Source organism: Cervus canadensis, chromosome 29, assembly GCF_019320065.1.
Source record: "Cervus canadensis isolate Bull #8, Minnesota chromosome 29, ASM1932006v1, whole genome shotgun sequence".
Lineage (NCBI taxonomy): Eukaryota > Metazoa > Chordata > Mammalia > Artiodactyla > Cervidae > Cervus > Cervus canadensis.
Window position 1 is genome coordinate 12,768,532 of NC_057414.1, and position 18,625 is coordinate 12,787,156.

Sequence of the window (18,625 nt, forward strand, 5' to 3'; positions counted from 1 at the left end):
TATTAATATTCAATTATATTTAATTAATTATATAATGAATTATATAATTGATAATATATGATATAGTGCTTATATATTAATAATATAATATTATATATGAAATTATATATAATATATTTATAATATATTACTGATATATAATTATATATGATTATATAATACAATATATAACATAATACATAAAATAATATAATACAATATATTATAATATTTTAATATATACAATATAGTGTACTGTATATAATCTATAATACAATATAATTAATAAATTAATATTATGATTATTTTAAATTATTATAAATTGAAAATTTTATTTATTACATTTATTAATTTATTGTATTTGATTTATTAATTTATTATTTTATTAGGTTTTATAATTTAATAAATTTATTATTTCCTTTCTGTTGTTAGGTTGGCTAATTTGCCCAACATCACAGTCATCAAATATCAAAGTTTCATTAAATTATATATTTATATATTATATAATATATAAATATACAAATATATATTTATGTATAATATATAAATACAATATATATTTTATATACAATATAATTATAGTTATATTATACATATATATTATATATAATAATTATATTATATAATACAGATTATATTTTAATAATATTATATAGTATAATATATATAATTATATAATATGTGTAATTAATATTTATAATACATTATATATATTATATAGATTAATTATATATATACACTAATTATATAAAGTATATTATTGTATATAGTATATATATTATAAATGCAAATGTATATAAATACAATATTTTAATATATTTATGAATATAAATGTATAAATATGTATTGTATTGTATATTATATATGTAATTCTGTATTTTACAATATATAACATGTATAATATATTATATAGTTGTAGTATAATTTATAATATTAATTTTATTTATATTTATATAAATGCCATTTTTTAAAGTATGTCCCCTATAATACAAAGTAAATATATAATAATAAAATTATTATATTAATAATTCACATATATTATATTGAATATGTTAAAATATATATTTTATATTTTATATATTAAAGAATATATATTTTTATAATTATATACAGATCATATAATTTTATATGTAATCACATTTTATATAATTATATATTATATACATTATGTATATGCCATATATATCATACTATATTAGATATTATATATTATATAAAATATAAAATAAAATATAATACATAATATAAGGTATATTATAAATATATATAATAATATAAACATATCATATATTATATATTAGATATACTGTATTATATATGTTATCTACAATTCTATGGACATTATATAGAAATATATAAATATACATTAAATATAAATATATAATGAAATGCAATATACATTATAAGATATATTATTATATATTAGTAATATAATGTATAATATATAAATATAATATTTATATTATAGATAAGATATGATATTTGTAATATACAATAAATTTATATTATAACTTATGTAAACATTTATAACATTTATAATGTATATTAATTACATTACTAATATATTATTATATATAATAAATATAAGATAATAGATTATGTTCATGTATTATATTTATAGAATATATAATTATAATACATTATATAAATATACATAATTATATAATATAAGATTATATATAAGATAATATATAGTATATATTAATTATATATTTAATATTAATTTATATTGATTATTGTGAGATAAAATCTAAATAAATGAAACTCAATAAATTATTAAACTTAATAAGTAATAAAGTTAATTTATATAAGATTCTTAGCAATGTGATGGCATTTTATAAATCTGGCCAGAGTATGGCTATTATTCTCCATTTCTTCAGCTCAAAATATCACTAAATTCATTATTTCATAGTCCTGGATCAATATATTTCCCCTCAGGTAGGGCATCATGGAGCAGGGATATAGGAAAGACAGGAAAGAATTGACCAAAGGTTGTTTGACTTAATTTGAAAAATAAAGCAAAGAAAATGATTCCTCAGCAATTGATAAATGAAGTGATAAAAAATTATAACCATGCTTAATTCCAGCAGCTCCGATTACAAATGCAGGATTCTTTATACAGTCATAGGATGTGCTAGTATTTAATTCATATTCACGCCCCAGACTGAACATGGAATATGAACGTTAATCTTTCTAAAACATGCTATGTCCTACTTGGCCAGCTTTTTCATGGAATAGTGTATTTAATGGACAGTGTCAACACTTGACTTGTAGGTCCTCTTTTATCCATATTCTCATGATTGACGAGTCTTTATCCTATTTAACAGGTGGTGCTTTTAATCTTCTGATGAGCCAATAACTTCAATTAGATTAAGACAAGATATTATGAATATTGGAGCCACGGTGTACCATCAATGCATAAATGTTCAGGCGTACTTTAATTTATTACACTTTGTTTTATCGACATGCATAGATGCATTTTTTAGAAAACAAGGTTTGGGGCAATGCTGGTGCCCTTTTTCTAATGACTTTCCCTCTTTGTGTCTCTGGGTCACATCTTGGTAATTCTCATAATGTTTCAAGTTTGTTCATTTTTATCACCATTGTTATGGTGATTCTGTCATTAGTGACCTTTGATGTTACTATTGTAATTGCTTTGGGGTGCCACTTAACTTGCCCATGTAAAATCACAAAATTAACTGATAAATATCATGTGTGTTCTGATTGCTCCACTGATTGCAATTCTCCATCTCTCTTTCTGTGAGTTGCTGGTTCCCTGAGAAACAATGATATTGAAATTAGGCCAGTTAATAACCCTACCATGGCCTCTAAGTGTCCAAATGGAAGGAACAGTTGCATTTATCTCACTAAGTCAAAACCTAGAAACAATTAAGCTTAGTGAGAAAGGCATGGCGAAAGTTGAGATAAGCCAAAAGCTAGGCTTCTTGAACCAGTTTGCCAAGCAGTGACTGTAAAACAGAAGTTCTTGAAGGAAATTTAAATTGTTACTGCAGTGAACACAATATAGTGAAAGTGAAAGAGGAGAGTGAAAAACCTGGCTTAAAGCTCAACATTAAAAAGACAAAGATCATGGCACCCGGTCCTATCACTTCATGGCAAACAGTTGGGAAAACAGTGGCTGACTTTATTTTCTTGGGCTCCAAAATCACTGCAGATGGTGACTGCAGCCGTGAAAGTAAAAGATGCATGCTCCTTGGAAGAAAAGCTATGAGCAAGCTAGACAGCACACTAAAAAGCAGAGACATTACTTTGCCAACAAAGGTCCATCTAGTCAAGGCTATGGTTTTTCCAGTAGTCATGTATGGATGTGAGAGTTGGACTATAAAGAAAGGTGAGCACCGAAGAATTGATGCTTTTAACTGTGGTGTTGGAGAGGACTCTTGAGAGTCCCTTGAACTGCATGGAGATCCAACCAGTCCATCCTAAAGGAAATCAGTCCTGAATGTTCATTGGAAGGACTGATGCTGAAGCTGAAACTCCAATACTTTGGCCACCTGATGGGAAGAACTGACTCATCTGAAAAGACCCTGATGCTGGGAAAGATTAAAGGCAGGAGGAGAAGGGGGGGACAGAGCGTGAGATGGTTGGATGGCATTACCGACTCAACGGACGTGAGTTTGAGCAAGCTCCGTGAGTCAGTGATGGACAGGGAAGCCTGGCATGCTGCAGTCCATGGGGTCGCAAAGAGTCAGACACAACTGAGTGACTGAACTGAACGGAATAGTGAGCGCAGGAATGATAAGAAAGTGAAACACACTTATTACTGATATGGAGAAATTTTGAGTGGTCTGGATAGATGATGAAACCAGCCACAACATTCCCTTAAAATAAAGTTTAATCTAGAGCAAGGCTCTAACTCTCTTCAACTCTACAAAGGCTGAGCTCTCTCAGAGGAAGCTGCAGAAGAAAAGTTTTAAACTAGTAGTTATTGGTTCTTAAGATTTAAGGGGAAAAAGAAAAATCTCTGTAACATAAAAGTGCAAGGTGAAACAGCAAGGTCTAATATAGAAGCTATAGCAAGTTATCCAGAAGATCTAACTAAGAAAATAACATAAGGTTGATACACTAAACAACAGATTTAAGAATTATCTAAATTTTTGCCTACCTATTAAATAGGCTAAATCCATTTTGCCTAGGCCCTGTAAATTGAACAGCAAAGCCTGGATGACAGCAAATCTGTTTATAACATGGTTTGCCGATTGCTTTAAGTCCACTATGGAGATCTACTGCTCAGAAAAAGAGTCATTTCAAAATATTAATGCTCATTGACAATGTGCCTGGTCATCAAATAGCTCTGATGGAGATGTATAATGAATTTATGTTGTTTTCTTTTTTTTTTCCATTTATTTTTATTAGTTGCAGGCTAATTACTTTACAATATTGTAGTGGTTTTTGTCATACTTTGACATGAACCAGCCATGGATTTACATGTGTTCCCCATCCCGATCCCTCCCCTGCCTCCCTCCCCATCCCATCCCTCTGGGTCTTCCCAGTGCACCAGCCCTGAGCACTTGTCTCATGCATCCAACCTGGGCTGGTGATCTGTTTCACCCTTGAAAGTATACTTCTTTCAATGTTGTTCTCTCAGAACATCCCACCCTCGCCTTCTCCCACAGAGTCTAAAAGTCTGTTCTGTACATCTGTGTCTCTTTTTCTGTTTTGCATATAGGGTTACATATACACTATGAAATATTACTCAGCCATTAAAAAGAATTCATTTGAATCAGTTCTAATGAGATGGATGAAACTGGAGCCCATTATACAGAGTGAAGTAAGCCAGAAAGATAAAGACCAATACAGTATACTAATGCATATATATGGAATTTAAAAAGATGGTAACGAAAACCCTATATGCAAAACAGAAATTATGTTGTTTTCATGCCTGCTAATACAGCATCCAATCTGCAGTCCATGGATCAAGTAATGTTGACTTCAAAGTGTTATAATTTAAGAAGTACATTTTGTAAAGTTATAGCCATCATAGGTAGCGATTCCTCTGATGAATCCGGGCAAAGTAAATTGAAATCCCTCTGGAAAAGATTCACCATTCTAGATGCCAGTGAGTTATAATAACAAATGTTCTCTAGAATGGTGAATCTTTTCCATAGCATACTAACACATATATATGGAATTTAGAAAGATGGTAACGATAACCCTATATGCAAAACAGAAAAAGAGACACAGAAATACAGAACAGACTTTTGAACTCTGTGGGAGAAGGTGAGGGTGGGATGTTTTGAAAGAACAGCATGTATATTATCTATGGTGAAACAGATCACCAGCCTAGGTGGGATGCATGAGACAAGTGCTCGGGCCTGGTGCACTGGGAAGACCCAGAGGAATCGGGTGGAGAGGGAGGTAGGAGGGGGGATCGGGATGGGGAATACGTGTAAATCTATGGCTGATTCATATCAATGTATGACAAAAAAAAGAATAAATAAAAAAAAATATCAAAATATCTACATTCAAAGGAGTTTGAAAGAACTGACAACTCTGACAACTCTGAAGGGTTCAAGGCTTGACTGTAATGTTCAAGGCAAAAATGGTAGAAATGTTAAGAGGCTTGATGTGGAGCCTAAAGATGTGACTGCATTTCGGCAAGCACATGATAAAGCTTGAACAAATGAAGAGGTACTTTTTATTGATGAGCAAAGAAAGTGCTCCTTGAGATGAAAACTATTTATAGTGAAGATTGTTGATGACAACAAAAACTTTAGAATATTGCATACACTGAGTTTATAATGCAGTGACAACATTTGAGAGGATTGATTCCAGTTTTACAAGAAGTTCTATGTGGGTAAAATGCCATTGAATTGCATTACATACTACAGAGAAATCATTCACAAACGGAAGAGTCAATCCATAATAGTGAAATTAATTTAATTATTTTCTGATTTTAAGAAATTGCCACAGCCATCCTAGCCTTCAGTAACCACCACGCTGAGTCAGTAGCCATCAACATAAAGGCAAAATCTGTCACTGGCAAGATTTCAACTCACTGAAGGCTCAGAAAATGGTTAGCATTTTTAGCAATTAAGTATTTTTAAATGAATGTATGTATATTGTTTTTATTAGACATAATGCTGTGCACACTTAATATACTATAGTGTAAATATACCACTCATATTCACCAGAAAAGCAAAAAATTTGCTTGACTTGCTTTATTTCACTGTTCACTTTATTGCAGTGGTCTGGAATTGAACCAGCGATATCTCTGAGTTATGCCTAAATATATCTAATCTAATCAATAGTATGTTAAATTACTTGTCTAAATCTCAGGAAGTAACACTTTGACCTTTATTTCCAAGTTCTCTTAAGTGGAACACCTCATGTCTTCATGCACACATTCCTGAAATCCCAATTTGGCTGGTAGAAATGTATCTTCAATCAAAACACTGAGAATTAAACACATACACACACAACAGAATGCAGTTCCCGATTCAACATTTATTCCACGTCTAAGAAAGTTAAAGAACAGCTTATCTTGTTCATCATAGAATATGAATAATGTGAAATACACATAGATTTTTCCTAAAGCATTCTTATTGTATTTCCATGTGTATATTACCTTCTGGAATAACACAAAAGATATGGACTGAATAATTCTACCAAGGCCTCTAGTTTACACTCAGTAGCATCATTTGGTTACATGTCTCTACCACTAGACTGCGAGCCAGTTGAGGTTAGTGGCCAAATCTTATGCAAATTTTGTACCTTCAGCTTAAAACAGTGATGAATAAATAAATTAATGCTGGCAAGACATTTTAAATGGAACATTTCTATGAAGCAGAATATGTTATTATATTGCCTACTCTATCCTTTTTTTAACCTTTAAGAAATGTGTAATGTGTACTATAACACTATCAAAAGGAAAAACCATCAACATCTCACATCCCTTTTTCCCTACCTCTCAATCACATGCTGCTTTTGCCCAACTGAAGAAGCAATTAAAACACAGGCCATTAAAAACTCAGTGGTGTTGGAGGAGCGTGTGAGTCTGAAACTTTATTCATCAGCTAATTTCATTTTCTATCATGAGGCAAGTTTGGACACTTACTTTCTAATTCTTCTGCAAGCTTGAGAGAAAAAGAGAGAGAATTACTAGCAATACTGCATTACTTGGCTCCTAATAATAAGTTAGAAATCAGATCACTTTTCCTTGCAGAATAGCAACAACATTTTGTAATCAACTTTTCAGGATCTTCAATGAGAAGATAATTTTCAATAAAGGAAACAGAGGCTATGTGCAGGTAATATAAACCATGGCATTCAATATTCCTATATCATGACTGAGAGACAGGAGCAGCGCTACAAATTTATTCATGTTAAAATAAATACACTTGTAAAATGCAGGTGAGGACTACGCTAGCTACCTTACAAGATACTTTTAAGTTCCAATGAAATTTTAATGCCAAAGATGCTTTGAACCTTGTTAAGTGTCACAGCAATAGTAATTATCAGCAGTATCATGATTGTTAGTACTTTAATTATATATAAATGAACTAACCTATCATTTACATGTTATTAGTTACACTGTGAAGGTATCATGAAAACAAAGTGCCCTGATAACTTCTGAATATAATTAACATGTTGTTCATTTTTTAGAAATAAACGAATATCACTTGGAAGAAGATGATTTTTTTTATTCATTCACAAGCTAGTATGAATTAATTAAGATTATTTTCATCTAGGTAACTTTTAAAAATAACCTATTGACGTATTGGAGGAATGGAGGAGAGGCACGGTCTGTTAATGTATCACAGGAGAACCGTGTGTAAGTACAGAGCAGGAAACAACAGCAACAGGAAGTGAGGTATTAAAAAAAAAAACCCAGAAAACGAAGTTAACAGAACTTGTGTGTGCATGCCCGGTCACTTTAGTCATGTCCGACTCTTTGTGACCTCATGGAATTTAGCCTGCCAGGCTCCTCTGCCCAACCTTAGACTGCCAGGCTCCTCTGTCCAGGGGATTATCCCGGCAAGAATACTGGGTACGCTGTCATTTCCATCCTTCATGGGATCTTCTTGATCCAGGGGTCAAGCCTGCATCTCCTACATTGCAGGCACATTCTTTATTGTTGAGACACCAGGGAAGCCCTAACAGAAATTGATCAGCCTTTTAAAAGTTTGACCATCTGTCAAAGAAAGAGGCAACTAACAGGGAGAAAAAGCTACTTTGACAAGGAAGAATTTATTTACACTTAATTTGCCCACGTAAGAATAGCCAAATCTATGACCTCAAGACTCCTCTACCACCCCAAACTCTGATGTAGTGGATAGATAGTCAAGATGATTTTCTGATAATACTACATAAATGAAGGTTAGAGAATGATATGGGAAAGAATACTGCAAACAAACAAACAGAATGTGTTGTTTTAGCTAACAATAGAGCTTTATGTGCCAACTGTGAAAAGAGGAAGTCACAGAAAAGATTGCAAATACGATTCTCAACGGATGAGGTGTTGGGATCACTTTCTGCCTTACTCTCCAAATGACACCTTGAGTGTGATATGAGATTTTGGCACCACACTTAAAGAGAGACACCAACAAATAGAAATTCATTCATAACAGGGCATTTGTTATAGTGAACTAAAAACCATGCTATACAAGAGACAGTTAATATGTAAGGGGACCTTATGCATGTGGGCATGAGTGTGTGCTAAGTCACTCAGTCATGTCTGACTCTTTGTGACCCTTTGAACACCACCAGGCTCCTCTGTCCATGGGATTCTCTAGGCAAAAATACTGGAGTGGGTTGCCATGCCCTCCTCCAGGGGATCTTCCCAACCCAGGGATGGAACACATGTCTCCTGTGTATCCTGCATTGCAGGCAGATTCTTTACCTGCTGAACCATTAGGGCAACCCAAGGAAACCTTATATATTACAGGAATTAAGTCACGGGTGAAAAAGGATACAAGCATGGCTGTGAACACAAGGGGTATTCAATGAGGCAGATATGGGGGGCTTCACCCTAACCCAGTGTCCTGTTCAGATAGCAGGGGCATCGCTCTAGGAAACACAGGCACCTGCACACACCCCAAGTTTTGGGTCAGTGGCACAGACGATCTGCCAACAAAAAGAGACAAATCGAAAGCAGTTTAAGTGCAAACAAATCATTTCAGGTCAATGAAGAAAATAGCTCTCTCAGGCAAGTCTTCTGGAATAGTGACGTGTGGAGTCCATCAAACAAACTCCCCAGCAAAACCATCACGATTAGAGCAAACACAAATCAAAATTTAAAAAGCAAAAACCTTTAAGTGTCTAGGAATTGTCCTAAATGTGTGCAGAAAATGGAGAAAGGTTTGCTAGAGATAAGCTACAAAATCTTGCTACGAACAGCAAATGTGTGGCATTTCCGCTACTATCCGTTCCCTCCATACCACTTTGCCAAGTGTGACGGAAGTTCCCCTCTGCTCAAGCGTGCCAAGAACGGGTTATCCTGTCCCCCAACGCCTATTCTAGGGTTACAGTTTCTTGCTGGACTAAAAAGACTGTCAGTGCTGCTCACGCTCCTCACCCCTCACTTCAGCTCCCTGTTGCAGAAGTTCTGTCCCAGGCAGCGCAGCCCAGGGTTCTGGAGCTCATTTTACCCCGCTGAGCTCCCTGCTTATGAAAAGGAAGGTCTGCCTGAAGGGAGGCAGGCGGGTAAAACTGGGTCCGCAAGTGTGTGCTCACTTTCTATCGGCCTCCTGTTTCCTTAAAAGACACAGATTACATAAAGGGATCATGATAGCTGAGCATTGTTGGACTTGGAACATATCTATCAATGGCATGAGTATACTAATAATAAATCCAAAAAGAGGAAAAGAGAAGATGGAGCTATATAGAAGTAAAGTTCTGTAAGAAGCAATCATAACAGAGCTAGAGTGGCTGGCTAAATAGACTTTAAAAGAAAAAAAAAATGTGCTTCAAGAGGGAAAACAGGAAAGGAGGTGGAAAGGAGGTTCCGGATGGGGGAGACACATGTATACATGTGGCTGACTCATGTTGATACATGGCAAAAACATCACAATATTGTAAATAATAACCCGCCAATTAAAATTGATTAATTATTAATTGATAAATTATATTATCGTTTTAATAATTTAATTAAACAATAATTCAGTACATTATTAATAAATTTATTAATAACCAATAAATCAATTGTTTTTAAAAAGAAGTTTGACATTCTAGTATGAAGAAGAGTGAATCCATCAGAAAAATATAATGATTATAAATGTGCACACATCTAACAGTAGAACTTCCAAGTATATGAAGTAAACCAGATAGAACTGAAGGGAAACAAACAAATCAACAATAAGAATTGGAGACCTTAATACCCTCCCACTTTCAATAATAGAACAGCTAGGTGAGGGTGAATAGGAAAATGAAGACTTGAAAAACCCTCTAAACCAACTAGGCTTAAAAGACACAGACTCCTCCACCCAAAATAGAAAAATATGTATTCTCCTCAAGCAAACAGGTAACATTCTCAAGAATAAGCCAACTATTGGTGCAAGGCCATAAAGCAAACCTTAATAAATTTAAAATGATTGAAATCATACAAAGTATGCTTGCTCACCACAATAGGAAGAAATTAGAAATCTGTAACAGAAGGAAATCTTGATAATTAAGAGATATATGGACACAAAAGAATAAACTTTTAAATAACCAATAGTCCAAGAACTCACAAGGGAAATTAGAAAATGCTTTGAGATAAATAATAATAATAAAATATATATTAGTACTTAAAAGAAAATGTATAGTCATAGATGCTATAAGAATAATTTTTAAAATCTCAGGTCAATATCTTGACTATACTACCTAAAGATACTGGAAACAAAGAAAGCAAACTAGATTGAAACTAGGTAAAAGAAAATTAACAATAGACTTCAGACTGGAAGTAAATGAAGTAGAGTAAAGGAAAAAAATAGAGAAGATTAATGAAACAAAAAGTTGTTTTTGTTTTTATTTTAAAGAGAATAATAATATTGACAAATACCATGTAACATCAGACTTAATTGTGAAAGACAGATTGCTTTTACCCTCATATCTGGAACAAGACAACAATGTCTGCTCTTGCTATTTCTAATCAATACTATATTGGAAGTTCTAGCTTGAGAAAGTACACAAGAAACAGAATTAAGTGACATTCAGCCTGGAAAACAAGAAGTAAAGTTATCTGTATTTGCAAATGAAGTGATCTTGTATACAGAAAACTGAAAGGACTCCATGGGTGCAGTGTGACTTACATAGCTTATAAACAAGTTCAACAAGTTTACAGAATGTGAGATGATTTTAGAAAAATTAAATATATGTCTACTCACTCACAATGAAGAATCTGACAATGAAATTAAGAAAGTGTTTCCACTGATAATGACTCAAAAAGAATAAAATATTTAGAAATAAAGAAGTGTAAGACTTTTACACTGAAAACTTGAAAATATCATTAAAAGAAATTATAGACTACCTAAATGAATGTAATCACATTCTGTGAACATGGCTCAGAATAATTAATATTGAAATTGTTAAAAATAATAATATTCCCCAAATTGACATATAACTTCAACACAATATCTATCAAAATCCTACCTGACTTCAGTTTTGGCAAAAATTAGCAAGCAGATCCTAATATTCGTATTGAAATTGTAATAAATAAAGCAGCCAAAGTTATCTTAAAATTGTTAACAAAATTGAACCCAGAATATGTTTTTAACTTATTATAAGGCTACATAATTTAAGACAGTGTAATACCAGCATAGGGATAGACATATAGAATAATGGAATAGAATTTAAAGTCAAGATATAAACTCATATATTTTGGTCAATTCCTTTTTGACGTGGTTGCTGAGACACTTAAATGGGAAAATTATCATTTTTTCAATAAACTTTTCTGGGAAAACTGTGTTGGATGAAGTCAGATCCCTTCCTTATGTCTGTTGATGAAAGTTCAATTAAAAATCAAATTAAGAAGAAAACGGTGGCTTCCCAGGTGGTGCTAATAGTAAAGAAACCATCTTCCCATGCAGGTAGGCATAAGCAATGCAGCTTTGATCCCTGTGTTGGGAAGGTCCCCTGGAGGAAGAAATGGCAACCCACTCCAGTATTCTTGCCTGGAGAATCCCACAGACAGAGGAGCTTGGTGAGCTACAATCCATAGGGTCACAAAGAGTCTTTGTGTAGCGATTTAGTGTGCATAAGAAGAAAAAAGGGAACTTTATTCAAGCCAAACTAAGGATTACTACCAGGAGACAGACTCTCAGAAAGCTCTGAAAAATATTCTGCACGTTAGAAGTTGAAGGCACACGTCTATACATTTTGTAAACAAAGGATCATACATCAAAATGACATACTAATATTTTACATAAAGTTCACCAAGGATACATAGTCTATACACAAAACAAACAGAGTCACCATGACCCTCTGCAGAGGTGGGAAAAAAATCACTACAGTATTCTTTTAAGAAGTTATATTGCTAAAGTCAGAAGAAATAGATCATTAAGGTGGAACAGGGACTCCCACCTTTGAAGATGTGTGGTTAATGTCTAATGCAGACGCAGAGCTGTGTATTAGGGAGGGAGAGAAGAAACTTAGACACCCTGAGATAATTTTATGTTTAAGTTTTCTTGTCTTTCCTCAAAAGATAAATTTTATTTCCTCTTCTCATACATTCAAAAAGTATCATTGATCTAAATATAGGGGATTTAAAAAAAACTCAGAAAAAAACATACAAGTAGATCGTTATGATCATAGATTATGCGCAGTCTTCAGAAAATCTAGACCAAAGCACTAATGAAAAAATTTAAAAATAGATAAATAGGACTTTATAAAAATGAATTTTTTGTTTTGCAATTGATACCATGAGAAATGTTAAAATCAACACACAGATTAGGAAAATACATTTTCATGGCATTATCTGATAAGAAACTTGTACTATGTAAGGAACTCTTATACAGATAAGGATGCTCAGCATCATTAGTCACTAGGTAAAAGCAATTTCAAAACACAAGATAATACTTCATATCCACTAGGATCACTAAAATAAATGAGACAAATGACAACATGTTGGCAAAGATAAAGGAGAAATTGGAATCCTTATACACTTCTGGTGAAATACAAAATAATAGATCATCCTTGAAAAACAATTTAACCATTTCTCAAAATGGTAAACATAGAGTTACAGTGTGTATATGTGTATGCTCAGTTGCATCCAATTCTTTGCAAACCCATAAACTATAGTCCAGTAGGCTCCTCTGTCCCTGGAATTTTCCAGGTAAGAATACTGGAGTAGGTTGCCATTTCCTTCTCCACGGGCTCTTCCTGACTCTAGGATTGGACCTGAGTCTCCTGCATCTCCTGCATTGGCAGGTGAATTCTTTACCACTGCACCACCTGGAAAGCCTTCCAAAACAGCAATTCCACTCCTACATAAATATCTAACATCAATGTAAATAAATGTCCACACAAAAACACCTACATGAGTGTATGTAGCAGCATTAGTAATAATAGCCAAAATGTGAAAAAATCCAAATGCCCCACAAGAATACTGGAATGGGTTGCCATTCCCTGCTCTGAATCCAGGTGTCCATCAGCTGATAAATTAATAAAATGTGGTATAATGGTGATTATGATGAGTAATAGAACATCATTCAGCAATAAAAATGAAGTACTCGTACCTGCTACAGCATGACTATACCTTGAAAACATTATGATAAGTGAAAGAAGTTGGTTTCAAAGGATCACACATTGTATGAATCCATTTACAAAAAATGTCCCAAATGCAAATCTATATACAGAATGCATTGTTTATCTTGAAACTAGAGGGGAGAGACTGCTAATGGATACAAGGCTTCTTTTTGGGGTGACAAAATTTTTCCAAAAGTTGAATGTTACTGCACAAAGACAGAAACATAGATTAATGGAACAAAATAGAAAGCCCAAAGATAAATCCACATACCTATGGATACCTTATCTTTGACAAAGGAGGCAAGAATATACAGTGGAAAAAAGACAACCTCTTTAACAAGTGGTGCTGGGAAAACTGGTCAGCCACTTGTAAAAGAATGACACTAGAACACTTTCTAACACCATACACAAAAGTAAACTCAAAATATATTAAAGATCTAAATGTAAGACCAGAAACTATAAAACTCCTAGAGGAGAACATAGGCAAAACACTCTCCGACATAAATCACAGCCAGATCCTCTATGACCCACCTCCCAGAATATTGGAAATAAAAGCAAAAATAAACAAATGGGACCTAATGAAACATAAAAGCTTTTGCTTTTAAGGAAACTATACGCAAGGTGAAAAGACAGCCTTCAGAATGGGATAAAATAATAGCAAATGAAGAAACAGACAAATAATTAATTTCAAAAATATACAAGCAACTCTGCAGCTCAATTCCAGAAAAATAAATGACCCAATCAAAAAATGGGCCAAAGATCTAAACAGAGATTTCTCCAAAGAAGACACACAGATGGCTAACAAACACATGGAAAGATGTTCAAGATCACTCATTATTAGAGAAATGCAAATCAAAACCACAATGAGGTACCATTACACGCCAGTCAGGATGGCTGCTATCCAAAAGTCTACAAGCAATAAATGCTGGAGAGGGTGTGGAGAAAAGGGAACCCTCTTACACTGTTAGTGGGAATGCAAACTAGTACAGCCACTATGGAAAACAGTGTGGAGATTTCTTAAAAAAGTGGAAATAGAACTGCCATATGACCCAGCAATCCCACTCCTGGGCATACACACTGAGGAAACCAGATCTGAAAGAGACACGTGCACCCCAATGTTCATTGCAGCACTGTTTATAATAGCCAGGACATGGAAGCAACCTAGATGCTCATCAGCAGACGAATGGATAAGGAAGCTGTGGTACATATACACCATGGAATATTACTCAGCCATTAAAAAGAATTCATTTGAATCAGTTCTAATGAGATGGATGAAACTGGAGCCCATTATACAGAGTGAAGTAAGCCAGAAAGATAAAGACCAATACAGTATACTAACGCATATATATATGGAATTTAGAAAGATGGTAATGATAACCCTATATGCAAGACAGGAAAAAGACACAGATGTATCTTTTGGACAGACTTTTGGACTCTGTGGGAGAAGGCAAGGGTGGGATGTTCTGAGAGAATAGCTTTGAAACAAGTATACTATCAAGGGTGAAACAGATCACCAGCCCAGGTTGGATGCATGAGACAAGTGCTCAGGGCTGGTGCACTGGGAAGACCCAGAGGGATGGGATGGAGAGGGAGGCGGGAAGGGGATCGGGATGGGGAACACATGTAAATCCATGACTGATTCATGTCAATGTATGGCAAAAACCACTAAAATATTGTAAAGTAATTAGCCTCCAACTAATTAAAATAAATGGAAAAAAAAAGTTGAATATTAGAAGTCACACAAATCTAAATGTTCTAAAAAAATTTCATTGTACATTTTAGGTGAATTGATTGACATGTTCATTGTACCTCATTAAAACTCACTTTTTCAAAACATCACAATATTTTGATCACAATATATCAAATTAATTTTAAAATAATTACATGTCTTGAGACTATATTTATTGACCTAGGATCATCAGAAGAAAATTTTCCTTACTTCACATCTGCTCTGAGGGTATTGTAAAGAATTATTCCTCTCAAAAAAGTTGTATTCCTTTATTCTTCAACATTTTAAAGTAATCTCTAAATCAAAATTTGCTAAAAATATTTTAGGATGTCTTAGTTCAACTAAGAAATCAGAAAGCAAAAAAAAGTAAACCTGTGTATTTTCTGTAAGCATTTCTATCATTAGATACCTAATTGTAACATTGCTTTAACTCATAAAGTTTAGTTACACAAAGATAGTCTACTAAGATTGATTACTTAGATTCAGTTCAGTTCAGTCATTCAGTCGTGTCCAACTGTTTGCCACCCTATGGACTGGAGCACCCCAGGCCTCCCTGTTCACCACCAACTCCCGGAGTTTACTCAAACTCATGTCCATCGAGTTGGTGATGCCATCCAACCATCTCATCATCTGTCAGCCCCTTCTCCTCCTGCCCTCAATCTTTTCCAGCATCAGGGGCTTTTCAAATGAGTCAGCTTTTCGTATTAGCTGGCCAAAGTTTTGGAGTTTCAGCTTCATCATCAGTCCTTCCAATGAATATTTAGGACTGATTTCCTTTAGGATGGACTGGTTGGATCTCCTTGTAGCCCAAGGGACTCTCAAGAGTCTTCTCCAACACCACAGTTCAAAACCATCAATTCTTCAGTGCTCAGCTTCTTTATAGCCCAATTCTCACATTCATACATGACCACTGGAAAAACCATAGCCTTGACTAGATGGACTTTGTTGGCAAAGTAACGCCTCTGCTATCTAGGTTGGTCATAGCTTTTCTTCCAAGGAGTAAGTATCTTTTAATTTCACAGCTGCAGTCACCATCTGCAGTGATTTTGAAGCCCCAAAAAATAAAGTCTGCCACTGTTTCCACTGTTTCTCCATCTATTTGCCACGAAGTGATGGGACTTTAAATGAAATTATTGTTCCATCCAAATCACTTTACTTGTACTAAGTTGTTCAAAAGTTGTAGAACTGGGGAGGATATTTATTATAGAAAATGATTTTCTATACTCTGAAAAGTGAAGTGGTTGGTGCGGTTCTGGATGCTGTGCATACTTTGTCCAATGGTCAAAATTGATCTAAACTCTGTAGAACAACGAGTCATTCAAGGAAGATTTGTATTATTTACCAAAATAATAAGTGATGTTATCATTTAAATACTATTTCTTATTTCATCCAAAGCAATGTTCAGCAAATTCATTTAAACTTTGACTTCAGGGAAACTGTATTCTACTCATGCTAATGTGTATATATCCTCCAATTGAGGAGGGCATAGCAACCCACTCGAGTATTCTTGCCTGGAGAATCTCCATGGACAGGGGAGCTGGGCGGGCTACAGTCCATGAAGTCGCAAAGAGTCGGACATGACTGAGCGACTAAGCATAGCACAGCACATTCTCTGATTAGACGATTAGAACTGTGTGATTTCTAACATATCTTCAAATAAAGAATACTATAAATTACAGGTCAAGCCACTACAATATTGTAAAATAATTAGCCTCCAACTAATAAAAATAAATGAAAAAAAAAAATAAATAAATAAATTACAGATCAGTTAATATTCAATTCTAAAGGAAATCAACCCTGAATAGTCATTGGAAGGACTGATGCTGAAGCTGAAGCTCCAGTACTTTGGCCACCTGATGCAAAGCATCAACTCATTGTAAAAGACCCTGATGCCGGGAAACATTGAGGGTAGGAGGAGGAGGAGGCAACAGAGAATTAAATGGTTAGATGAAATCATCAACTCAATGGACATGAGTATGAGCAAATTCCAAGAGATAATGAATGACAGGGAAGCCTGGTGTGCTGTAATCCATGAGGTTGCAAAGAGTCGAACATCACTGAGTTACTGAACAACAACAAATAATTATTATCACATTTGTGACTAAACAAAGTTAACTATTTTCTAGAACTTCACTATTTTATCATATTTTTTATCTAGCTTCTAAACTTCCAGAAGATAAATGATTTATTTCTTATTATCTGTTTAGCCTTGAGCCGACCATTGTGCGGGCTAAAAATATATTTAATTACAATGAATTTAAAGAGAGTTACCCAAAATACAATGTAACTCTTTGGGTAGTAATGATCTCCTCCACACTGGGAGATTTAAGGATAGACAATCCACATTTAGCATGCACTCAAGTATGTGTCAAGGGAGCGCCCAGTCACCTAATGTTAGTTCAGGCTGCATTAGATCCACACTCCTTTCCAGTGCTAGGAATCTGTGAGTATGGGGATAGTACAAAATTACACAGAGACATTTTTATGTATTTCAAATTTTGCTCAGTGTTCTTTCCAGTGAAAATATACTTCATTAGTCAGTATTTTACCTAAATGCTTCTAGTTCAGTTGGAAGTGCATGAAAATACCACTGCTTTTATAAAGAGTGCTGTCTGGTAAAGAAACACAAGTTAATCAGTTCTTTAATACAGTTCTAAACATGGGTTGGAGAGAGAGATTTGGATAGACTGGAGTTTTCCCGATGCTGTTTTAATAGCTGTGTTTACAGCCATATTTCACCATGTAATGTCTAAGTCTAAATGTAACGTGCAATTAATTTCATGAAAAGCATGTTTATTTTTAATTGAAATAATTTGTACTCTCTGTAATTTTGCCAGGAAACTCAACATGCATCTCCTTAAACATGTCAGAGGTGAATAGCTACACATTGTATATTCATGAGTAGTGCATTCCTGTGCTGGCAATACTAGTGTTGTATATAATGTGCCCTGTAGCCCAGAAAGACATTTACATTGTAATGACTTAACCTACAAGTTATCAAGAAATTAATATAGAAAATCTCATGCCAATCAATGTGAGGGAACAGGGTAACAATGATTTTCACAGAATCTGTGCTTAGAAAGTAAGTTATTTTTTCATCAATTTTGTAAACCATATACACTCACTATTTTTATTTTTATTTATTTATTTTTTTATTATTATTTATTTTTTTTGGGGGGGGGGGTTTGTCATACATTGACATAAATCAGCCATGGAGTTACATGTGTTCGC